At 45.7% G+C, this 12,397-nt stretch overlaps 1 long non-coding RNA gene across 1 annotated transcript in view; it reads right to left on the bottom strand.

Annotated features, from left to right (window-relative positions):
* LOC119146971 overlaps nucleotides 1–12,397 on the bottom strand; it is a 49,685-nt gene that overhangs the window by 32,581 nt on the left and 4,707 nt on the right. The gene's annotated exons all lie outside the window — the stretch shown is intronic.

Consider the following 12,397-nt stretch of genomic DNA (forward strand, 5'->3'; position numbering starts at 1 on the left):
TCCAAATATTTTTGAGCAAGCTGAAAACAATTGTGTTGGAGGGGCAGAGAGGGCCTGCTAATACCCTATCGGTTTCACATTCCTAGGAGAGTTCCCAGCCCACCGATCTGTTGTCCTATATCAGGCAATAAGCCTTCAGCTGGAAACTTTACCCTGGCTCTACCTATTGTCCAATGTTTTCCTTCCTGCCAGATGATTGGAATTGCACCAGTTGTTAATTTTACACCTGCTGTTTGTGAATATCCCTGGGTGACCTTTCTGACAACAGCTAGCATAGGGGATTTCTCAGTGGAGAGATGCACATACATGCATGCAGGAGCAGATAGAAAGGGAACAGGAAGGGGCCTCCTGATGAATGATGAGGGATTAAAATAGCTCTTGCTGGGGCCATAGTGGGATATTGGGCAGCAGGAATGATGAAGCGGATGTTTAAAAGAGAGTGAAGTGTTGATCTAAGCGCAGAGGGCAAAACAGTGTTATCAGATTCCTTCCTCTGTCCAGCTCTCTCCTCATGCCCAGTTGGCCAAGCAATGCCACCCCCAGAGCTTCTTCCAAAAGAATGTCTCCCTAAGATGCTGAAGCCAAGGTCTGGAAAGTCTGAAAACTTTTTCATTTGGGAATCTGAAAGGAATATCTGCCCTACGGCCCCATTCTCTCTTCCTTATCTTGGCGTAACTGACCTAATGCCATCTCTGGAGGGTATTAATCACCCCAAGAGGGATGTGTCACTACAGCATGAACAGGAAAAGCCATTGGCTTCACGGTCCTGAATTCTAGCTGGTCTGAGGAAGTCACAGGTGCTCAGATATCACTGTGACCAGCTTTAATACTCAGATTAGGTTAAACAGATCTAGCCCACATTAGAATTGCTGCATTAAGAGCACTCTGGTTATTAAAAATGATTTATGGGGCCAGAGATGGATCAGAGGAGAAACTGGCCATGGGCTGTAGCCAGGTCACCTCGACATTTCCTATGGCAAGCTGGTACTTGGCTGTAGAAAGTGGAGCTAGTATACATGTAGGAGCAGGAGATGGCACATTTCCCTCTGAGGGAATACTGAACATTGGATAAATATCTCAACACAGTGGTGGATGTCTGCTGAGTGGTAGCAGATGTTCAGGGACAAGCAAGCCTAACCCTTGCAGAGGAGAAATCACTGAGGTGGGTATCAACGCAATTCTGAACATACGGTGCTCAGTCACAGGCCTCCATCCTTCCTGGTACAGCAGTGATCAGTGGGCCAAGAATCCCTCTCCCAGCAGTCTCAGCTCAGCCTAACAGACCCTTTCAACAGAGAATGGCTGTGGCTCAAGAACTGATTCTGTTCAGAGATGATGGAGCATATCTCGCTGTTTGCACAGCCCTTCTGCCCTCTAATCTGGCCAAGCACAACTCAAATGGAAAAAGCCTTCTCAGGTCTGAACTCCAGGTCCATACCAAGCTGGAAGAGCCTGAGTTAGCATCCCTCAATTCCTGTAACTTGTCACGAAAGGATGAGGGGACCCCATACTGTTTTAGATGTCATCTTGCATGTGAGGCTCTCACTGTGTCTAAGCTAATGACCAGCCCCGCTGTATCTTGTGCGAAACAGGAACTCCTATAGTTGGTCACTTCCCAAACCAAAGAACAATGTTCTTACAACCCCACTGTAGTTTTAACCCCAGAAGACATTGCTCACATCTTCTCCTGATCATGTCAGGACTGTTTCTGCAGAAAGCCCATCTACAAGCACCAGCTGAATAATCTCAACAGACATGTGGCACAGCTCTCAAAAGAAGGGATGTCCCTGGCTAATCATTTTGCTACGGCGTTCTTGTGATTCCTTCTTCTGAGACTTTCAGGCCAGCAAGCCACCACTTTCTAAATACTCTTGGCCAGAAACTCACTCAAATGCATGGACAGCTGCAAACAGTATGATGCACCGTGGGCAGCATTGGAAGAGGTCTCTGTGTCACATATTTCCAGAACCAGAGGAACGATAGTTGTTATCCCAAAATAACGATCCCTCAGCTAAGTGAAACCCATCTTTGAAGATCAGGGATGGCAGATGACCTTCTCTCTGCAGCTTCATCAACATGCTAACAGCCATCTGCATCTCTGGATTCATTTCTGTCCTTGGCCAACTCAGTTTAGAAAAGGTTTTGTTTTTCTTGGGCTGGTTTTGTTTACAGCTGCTTGACCGAGGCAGAAAGTTCACCAGCAGCTGAATGCAACCCAGGCTCTCCCCAGTGTACGTTCTCCAGTGAAACATCTGGTTACAAGGCAAGGTCAAACAGGCCTGAAATGGGAGAGGGCCACAGACTCTCCACAGAGATGCAGCCAGCTGGGAAAAGAACAGGCTTTTCTGGGTATGTTTGAGCATTTGGCTGGGGAAAGAGAAAAGAGCAAGAGAGAAAGAAACAGATACTGCAAGAAAGCCAGGGATCAAGAGGCTGGTTCTTTTATTGGTTAAAAATCAAGACCACCCTAGTTGCCACATGAATTGCTGAGTCTTATTTAGCAGGAATTCTAGTTGTTCCCAAATAGACAGAAGGTCTCTTCAAGTCCCTCATTTATACATATTTACTAGTGTATAAATGGATTTCTCTGCTCCCCACCATCCCGGAATTAGCTCAGGCAGAAGACCTCCTTCCCACTCTGTTCTTTTTATTATTTAGCTCTCACAATTGCACTAGAGCTGGAAGGATTAAGACAGACTTGACCTGCAGCACACTGCAAACCTTGGTTTCATCAGTTCCTTAGGACAAGGACCACCCAGATGCTCTGTGTTTGTACAGCACCTAGCACCACTGGTGCCCGAGTCAACGTCTGGTTGCAATAACAACACAAGTAACAGCATTGTTCATGAACAGTGCGAGAGCTGCTGAGAACCAAAGAAACCATTCAGGAAGCCTAAAGAATGAATCCTTCCACGCAGTCCCAGGGAATGGTAGCAGCAATCTAACATTTAGGATTTCTTTGCTTTTAAAAAAAGCCTCATTCCTCAGAACAAGAGTCAGGAAAGCCCCCATGTGAACCGAATGACCAGCCAAGCACACAGAACACCTACCAAGAGAAAGCTTATCATGGAGACACAGCAGGAACTGTTTGGCGAACTGGGACTGATTCATGGACTACCAAAAAAATAGCGGAAAATACTAAATTCACATTATGATGTTTCTACAGCATAAGCTGACCACCCATAACAACACTAACCCTTAGTGAATAATTTTCAGAGAGAAACAAGTGAAGAATAATTATCTGAGCATGGGACCAAGCACTATTTCTGAGCTCTGATGCTTCTTCCTTTAGGGACCTGCACTAAATCGCTCAACCTTTTTGTGCTTGAGCATTCTTCTCTAAAAGGATAAGGACAATAGCAGTCACTCACCTACTTCACCGGGTAATGAATGATTCAGATAGCTCTCATCAACCTCTTCAAGTGCTATACACAATATCCGATGTGTCATGCAGCAGTTTGCATCAGCCAGAAAGCTATCGTCTCTTAATGGGACCAAGTTTCAAGGGTGACGGACAGGGCAAAGCCTGCGGAAGGACCTGGCCTCTGAAACTTTTTCCTCTGGCATCTCTGTCCAAGTTGGGACTGGTTTGCAGAAGGATTCACTTTCCTGTGGAGGGAACTACAGAGGGAGGGGGGACAGCTTGTGCTGAGTGTGTGACTGCCATTGCACTAGGTCATGCTGGAATCTGGAAGTCACAGGCAGAACCACCTTCTGAGGCACAGAACATCAGCTGCTGCCTTCATGCACCAGAAATAAAGGACTCCAAATCCAAACCTGGAAGCCAATCAAAATACCAGAAGACCATCGTGCTTCTCATGTGCATAATCTGATGCCTAATTTGCATGCACCGCTTGTGTATCTTAATCCCAGTTTTCCAGAGGATACTGTCCCATTGCTGATCCCATCAGCAGATGGACTACATCTGCCCAAATGAAAGCCACAGTTTCACCCTACTCAGATTTTTCCCACCAAAGTGCTGGATGCAGCTGTTACTCAGGCGCCTGCCCTGTGCAGTCTTTGGTCTGAATGTGGAGATTTTCTTTCACAAGCTCATCAGTCACCCTTCAGGCTGCCTGGACATGAGCAAGCTCTGATCTGGAGTCACTCCACTCCAATAAACACAATCAGAACTTCCAAGTACATAGTACTAGCTAGTGTTTGCCTGGCTGGGAGCACAGAGCCTGTGCAAAAACCAGACTAGCCAGTTATTCCTAACAGTCTATAAAGGGCACATCTGGACTGGGACTTTACTCAGATGTGTTTGGGAGTGCAATTGCAGGCCATTGCTCACTTGAACATGAACCTCACCTTCAAAAACTTCTTTGCGATGCTATTAAAAGCCAAACATGTGACTTTGCAACTTTCAGCACCCCTCATCCTGTAGGTAGTATCCAATGAAAAGAGATGTTTGCTCTGACCCTCTGGTATCTGCAAATAGTACTGGAGGGATAAAACAGAACCTGGACCCATGCTTTTCCCAGAAAGACTGGGGGACAACCCAAGACATATTCCATCCCCTAAATAACAAGCAATAACAAGCACACAGAAAGTCACACCCTTATTCCTGAACTAGCCTCTCCCAAAATTGAGCCAGTGGCATTAGGAAAAGATGTTTTTGCAAGCCCACAGACTTAGATTTGCTAGGACAAACTTAATAGTGTAAAGGTAGGTAAACCCAATTTAGAGCACCAAGTATGCACATTTTGGACAACATGGTAGACACTGGGCTTGAGAAGCAACATAGTAAAATGCTGATTCATCCTCATCCCTTTCCTTCTCTTGTCTTTTCTCTCACAACAGGGACAGTGTCTAGAAAATCTCATATTTTATCTTTCAGTTGTGATAAAATAACCTTTCAGTTGCCTACCCCAAACCTATGTGTGAGTGCATCAAGAGTGGAGTTTTGTCATAACGTAAAAGGACAAATAGTTCCACTCTCCCTCTAGTTATTTACCGCCTGGTAGGTGGATTCGGATCATTCACATTCTCTAGTGGGAAAAATGGCTTCTTTGCTTGTTGAAGTTGTACCACAGTAGCCAGTAAAGTCTGGCAAGATGTCCCGTCTCTCTGCTGCCAGGAGGGAGTAAACCACACTGACTGAGAAACTGTCTGGGACTTGGGCAATTTTCTTCCTCTTTCTTTAAGCAGAACTGTTACGATTAAGTTAGTAAAACCGTTCATTTTCTCTGACACTCCTTAACTTTATTGTTGTTACTTCTGCACAGCTTGAAACATCCTTTCCTAGGTAACATTCGCTACACCTGTCTCAGAAGCCGAACCTGCTGCTTCCCTGCACCCAAGCAACAGAGACACTCCCGTGCAGTTGGATCTGGTATCGGCTGGGGAGCAGCAATGAACCCATCCATCCCCATTTCTCTGCAAAGAGCTCCTGCTGACCTCCAGTCCTGGAAGGTGACGTCCTCCAGCACTGCATCCCAGCTGGGAAAGGTCCCTGCCCCACTCCCTGCGGCTCTTATTTAGGAAGCACCATCCCTAAACCCCTGAGCTGAGAACAGAGAATCCTGTGGGTACACCTCCATCACTGCCCCATACCACTGGTTTAAGGGTGCTGACTGAAAGCATCCGCTGTGGCTGGGCAGCTGTCCAAGCACGTTGGATGCAAGCTCAGTTGCACTTCCACAGGCTGGGATCACACTCCTGGATCACCAGCCCTTAGATTGCACTGGGCAAAATCCTGAACCAGGGAAACAGTCCTTAAAGCTTGTTCTCTCTCTAGTTATTCACAGCAGGGATAAGTAAGGCCTCATCTATAATCACCTAAAAACATCACATGATTCATGCTCTCACAGTACAACAGCTGAGCACGCTGCAGGATACACAGCAACATACATTGGTGATGCACCATTACACACTTTCCCATTGCAAGCCCTGTTGAAATGCTGCCATCAAATTATTTCAACTGATCAAAGCAGGAAAAAAATAGAATATTAAAGCCCCAGATAACAAATTAATAAGAATAAAAGCATGTAGGTGAGAATTAAGAAGGCATTAACATTCTGATGGCATCTGCTGCCTAAATTAAACTACAGGGGAAAAAATGAGTTCAGCTGACGCTCAGGATCAGGACAAATAGTTCTCAAATGGAAATTACAGTTTTGAAAATTATGCACCAAAAAAGGATCCAATTTAGGACATTTCTGATTTGTGAAGTTCTTTCTCCAGGTGGGGATCTCAGGCTTGACTGAAGGGCTGGCAACATGATTGGCAAGATGCTGGAGTTGCTCAGTTCCCGCATCCCACAGCAGAACCAAACTGGCCCATAGCCCAGCTGGGCCAGTGTCTTGTCACCTCTCCAGTCCCTCTGCGGCTCTGAGCCCCTTTGGAATTGGCAGATATGGTGTATAAGCATGTTGCATTCATGCAGACACCAACACAGAAAAGGAGGAGAAATTAGGCCTGGATTTTCAAAGGAGCTCGGTGTTAAATTATGTGGATAACTGCATCCGTAATTTACATGAGCAGTTACTGTGACAACTAATAGTGAACGTCATAAGTAGCCAGTTGAGCATGTAATGACCTGAGTTATATGCACCATCATGTCTCTTTGGCACACCAAATTAGGTGTGCATACACATTTTGCATGCCCCAAAGGACTTCTACCTCAGCAAAGAGCCTTAATTTCACAGCACAAGCCTGATCTCAGCAGCCTAGCACAGCACAGTTTATGCAATGCAAAGAGCTGGCACAAACTCCACGGCCCAGGTCGGAATGGATCCTCAGACAGCTAATTAATTTTTACTGCTCCTTTGTGAACTGTAAATTACCCTTCATTTCCTAGATTTCTGTCCCATTTTTCGCCTGCCTTTCTCTAGTGAAGCAGTAAAAAGGGAAAAGTGCCAATAATGGGCTCTCGTTGTGATAAAAGCAGCCACAACTCGCTCGCACTTTGAACAATGCTCTGCTTATGACCAGAATACAAAGGCAATTGGGTTTCAAGAAACGGTCCAGAGATAATGACTTTTCCTGGAGATGAGAGAATAGGAGGAATATTTAAAAAAAAGAGGGGTGGGGGCAGTGTCTGATTTTGCAGGACCAACACAACCAGGTTTCTCTCCTGCAGAGGGTTAAAAACAAGATAAATAATCTTCACTTAGAGACCAAGTTCATCAGTATTGCCTGCACAAGAGCAAAGGGAAACTGCTTACAGCGCTGAACTGCTAACAGCCTCCCCTTTTCACTCAGACAGGAAAGAAGAGCCTCTCTCCGAGAAAGAATGACCTTCAGACCACACACACACCAGAGTCTTTAGAAAGCCGCCCCTGAGCAAATGGTGCCGGAGCAAGGACGGGCAGCTTTTTTTCAATACTGTTGTGACCCTGTTCAGAGACTAAAGCTGCTGATTTTGTTGAATCCAGATAGCAACGCCCTGCCAAGGAAAGACCTGCTAGTATATACAAACCTGCCAAGACACAGTTCCAATGTATGTTCTTTGCTGATACCACTGTTATCCAAACCTGTTACCTTCAGTCACGCACCTATCAGAGGCAGAAGTAGCTGCAGGGAAGAGATCGTAACATACCCGAGACGAACTTTGCACAGGCTCTGCTGAAATTGAGGACAGCTTCAGCATGGCGAGAATCCCTTCACCCTTGTGTCAGGACACCAATATTAGCATTAAATCTATGAATAACAAAAAGATATTACTGGAATTTTTGTATGGTTGCATCTACAGAATGCCCCTTGAAAGGCCATGGCCGCAAGAACATACGGAAGATGTCCAGGTCCATGCTGTTGGGATGCTGCAGGAATGCACAGCATTGCTGGGGTGCATTTATGGGGCCTTGAGCATATTAGACATTTATATTGCAAAACACCACATTCCTCAGCTCTGATGGAGCCTCTTTTATCTCATCTGCAGATTCCTGAGTTGAAATCGCTGCCAGATGATTGTGCATCGTGAGTTAATGACCACAAAACCTGAGTTTCTCTTGCCTCAAGTAATCTACCCATAGCATCAATGACGTTACCATGTTCAGCCCATATTTACTACAGCTACAAACTGATTCAGAGAAACCTGGAGTACAGGATTAATCATTACTCTTGGGATGTTGAAAAAGGATACCAGAACGGACTTCCAAATTAGGTATCTAAAAGTCCTGCATCTCCCAGGAGAGCTCCATTACATCTCCCTACTCGTTCTAATGGAATCTATAGTATGTGAGCACAGTTTTGCCTCCCACAAGTCCTCCCTGCATAATTAGCCCCAGCTCGGATTGCCACTTTCTGTAATGGCTGGAGAACCACTTTCCTCAGGCTACTGAGATGTAAAGAGGAAATGTTTCCTGCAAAATGCAAGTCAACCACAGCCAGTGGGTCTGGACCATGGTGGAGGGATACAGAAACGGCTTCTTCTCTTTTTTTGCCTCAGAAATAGAACTCACTAAAAATAGCAGTTCCTCAGGAACAAGACTGCCTGAAAATAGCTGTTTCTCAGGAGCAGGGCTGGCTGCTTCTGAAAGAAGTAGCTATTAATGCATAATTGTCCCTGAGGCTGGTTTCTGAGAAAATGCTGTACATACAGAGGGCTGTAAAGAGATATGTTCACAGGCAGGAAACAGAGGCACCCCTCTCTTGTCAGAGGTCCTGTAAACTCCAATAGTTTGTGTAAGTGCATTTGCTTCACTAATCTTAGGCACAGTTAGATCTGTCACAGCACTGGGAGGTATTTTCCTTTGTGCTGGTTAAAGCAGCACTCTGGGATGCTCTTACTAGACCCGTAAATGACAAAGCCTCCATCAGCTCTAACCAAACCTACACTGGTTCTTCTCCCAGGACTGAGAAAGCCTTACAAGCTAGAGCCAGCTCTGAAACTCCAGCATTCTCTTTCCACAGAAGATCCGAGAACTTTGTTGAATTGCAGGTTGTGCAATCTACTTCCAATTTCCTGCTCTACTCAGCACTTAGAGTTTTCTCATGCAGATGCTACAGGGCAATAAATCTTCTGAAGAATGGCCCTACATCTCTCCCACTATGGTGTTGCTTTATAATGAGGAAAGACAAATTGCTTGAGAGATTGGTTGATTGGTTGGTTATTCCCTCAAATGTCTCACTTATCCCTCTCATATCACCATGGGTTCAACAGCTCATTTCTTGTGTGTTCTTTTTCCTTCCCGGCACAGCCAGCCAATATCTACACAGAGGCCATTCTCCACCTCTTCTTCTCCCCTTAAGGGAAACTCCAGCTGGCCAAAAGAAACAGAGATTATAAAAGGTCCAGAAGAGGTAAATTTTGCAAAGCAGCAGCTTTAAGGAAACGGTAGTGCAGATGAAGTACAGGGGGCTCTGATGGATTGCTGCCACCATTTCAGCCCCATAACACCCATGCCAGAAACCATAGCAGCCTCTGCTGAGAGCATCCTTGGATCCCAGAAGCTGGGTAGGACTGGGCTGTGCCATCACTGGGTGGAATCTACAGACTGCTTCTTTCAGGCTCTGCTTTAAACACTGCTTCAAGTCTTATCTCTCCTCCATTCACTGGTGATCTGATGCTTCAGCATTGTGATAACAGCAGAAACAGCTTTCTGGAGGTGTAAGCCTGAAGTTCTAGCCACCAAGTAGCCCAAGGCAGATCTGTAAGCTCAAGAAATTACTTTATTCCTGACTGAATTCCAGCAAAAGAAATGGCACCCTGCTTGCACTTACAGCAGGCTGCATTTTTAATTATGGAAACTACCTTTAGTCCTGTGAGCAGGCTTACAATGTGCTCTGCAACAAAGACAGACATTCCCAGACTTCATTTTAACCTTGTTTGCTTGGGAGGGAGGACCAGAGAAGCTGCAGCCAGGCTTGATTTCACCTACCCACAGCCATGGGGAACCTGCAAAACACAAAATACATGGTGCCAGAACTCTGGTGCCTGACAAGGCCAGGCAAAACTACAACAGGTATACATACCCCTGCCACACAGCCACAGCATCTAGCCACACTGTTAACTGATCTTTCCCTTCCCTATTGCTAAGTGATATTGTTGTATAATCTAAACTGCACATATAAAGGAAAAGATCTGTAAAATACAGATATATACATATACTCCTTGCCTTTTTATTTTGCTGAAGTTTCAAAAAGCACCTTGGGACCCTCAAATCAAATAGCCCATGAAAGACAGAGTGCTTGGCAACATGTCTGGTAGCAGCGGGGCGAGGATTTTTTGCAGCTTAGATCAGTTTGAATAAACAAGCATTTTGTTGCAGCCGTCATACAGTGCTCATTAAAAAACCTCTACATTTGTATAGCATTTATCATCCAAGAATCTCATCATGTTTTACAAAATGTAATTAATTAAACTTTACAACTCCCCTTGGAGAGGGATAAGGAAAATGGAGAGTTGCCTTAATCCATCACCGAACTGCAGCAGACACTGGGTTAGAGGAAAGCAGCTGTTCAACAGCATGCAGCAGCACTAGAACAAGAAAAGATCTCCGGGCAATGTCACCCAGGGAACGTACCACACACCCCTCCCTTCTGTCTGCCTGAACTGTGCACTTCCACTATAGGTTAAATCCCAATTCCTGCAGGTAACAGGGTGATTTTTCTCCTCTACCCGGCACCCCAGATTTGTATCTGAGATACCTGGCAGTACGGCATGCCATGTGTTGAATCCCCAGTAGTGCTACAGAGCAGGGGCAGCCAGCAACCCTGACCAAAACCGAGGGAGGCAGAAGATATAAAGCCATACAGCCACAAACTGCATCTCACAGTACTGGAATGCTGTGCAAGCTGGTGCTTAAAGTGGAGGGAGGGTAAAGTCCCCTTAATCCCTTGCTTACTTCCCTCTCCTCTCCCTACCAGTAAATCCACACCTGTTAAAGGTCACCCTGAAAGAAATTAAATACATCTGAATACTTCCTGCTGCAGCTTGGCTCCCCTGTCCCAGCCTGCTGTGGTCCCTCCCCATTCACACTGCAGAGCAGGAGAGGGAAGGGGGGTGCCCACGTGCCCTGCTTGAATGTCAGAGTCGCATGGCTGAAATCCCACCCCAGTCTTAGCTGATCTTTAGAGAGGAATCTCTTTCTCACCCTGGCTTTAAGCTCCTTTCTTGCCGACTGTATAGGATAACATGGCCACTGAGTGAGCCTGATTAGACAGATCTGTTTTGCCACTTCCACTACCTTGCAAAAAGCTAGAATTCTATCTGGTGCAAGATGGAGAGGGAGTGCAAAAGCATTGATATTTGTGAGTGAAGTATGACAACAAAATCACAGAGATACGTGCGAGGAGAGGTGTGAGGAGAGAATGATGCAAACAAACATGCATGCATCCATTGCTGCACCACAGACAAGCGCTGAGAAAAGGGAGAACAGATGGAGCAGCAGGTATCTTACCAACTCACTCACCAACTAATCAAACACAGCCATGAATCCAGCAATGGTGACTGCACCTGTTGATTGGAGAAAGAGGCAGGGCCTAACTCTCTGGATGTGCAAGTACCAACTGGAAGTCCTGGACTACATATGTATTGAGAGACAACTGGATGGTGGGGGCTGAGCTGTGGCTCTCCCATTGCAGCCCTACAAACCTCCTGATTCCTTTGTGTCTTCTAAGAAGATGCTTAGCTTACCCACTGGTAAAAAATGAGGTCTAAATAAAACAGTCGTGGTTCTTGGCTCCTAAGCACTTAATTCAATCTGATGTCTTCTTGATATCACAGGTTAAGTGACTGCAGCCATCAGGAAGAAAGAAAAACCCTGGGATACAAGCCCTTCCAGAAGTGCTCAATGGAGAGATGCACTGGGTTGAACTGGAGACTGGCTGCAGCCTGAGATCTGCAGGAAGCAACATCAAGCGGTGCCACAGGGCTGTGGAAACAATAATGTCCCAGACCCACCAGTGCCTTTGGGTCAGCAACTGAGCTTCTTCCAAGATACAAGGTAGCAGAGGGAGAATAGCCATTGACTGCTTCAGCTGGGAAGGTCAGATAGACAATTTCCACACAAGGCTATGAAAGTGCTGAGTATTTTCATCAGACATTAAGAGTGGGAAGAGAGGAAAAGTACAAGGATTGTGCTGGAGCAACTGACAGTGGATTGAAAAATGGTAACAAGGTGATTTTTTAAGCCTCTCTCACACTATTTAATTAGTCTTCAAATCCTCCCCCAATAATATGGGGCCTATTTGTACAACCCTCCTGCTGGGCCACTCACACTTAGCCAAATAGACACACTGATAAGGTGGGACTCATCACACCAATCTTCTCTACACTCATGAAGTCAGATCTGCTTGCACAGATGGAAGACGTGTTCACCCCTGCCCTTCTGGATTGGTACCACCATAGATTTCCCAGTGGGTACATGTCTTTCCTCTTTTTAGCACGAAGAAACTGTTTTTTCCTGGTGCCTGGTTTTATTTTCATGTTTGTCTACAGGAAGCAGGCAGT

This window comes from Falco rusticolus, chromosome 4 (genome assembly GCF_015220075.1).
Source record: "Falco rusticolus isolate bFalRus1 chromosome 4, bFalRus1.pri, whole genome shotgun sequence".
NCBI lineage: Eukaryota > Metazoa > Chordata > Aves > Falconiformes > Falconidae > Falco > Falco rusticolus.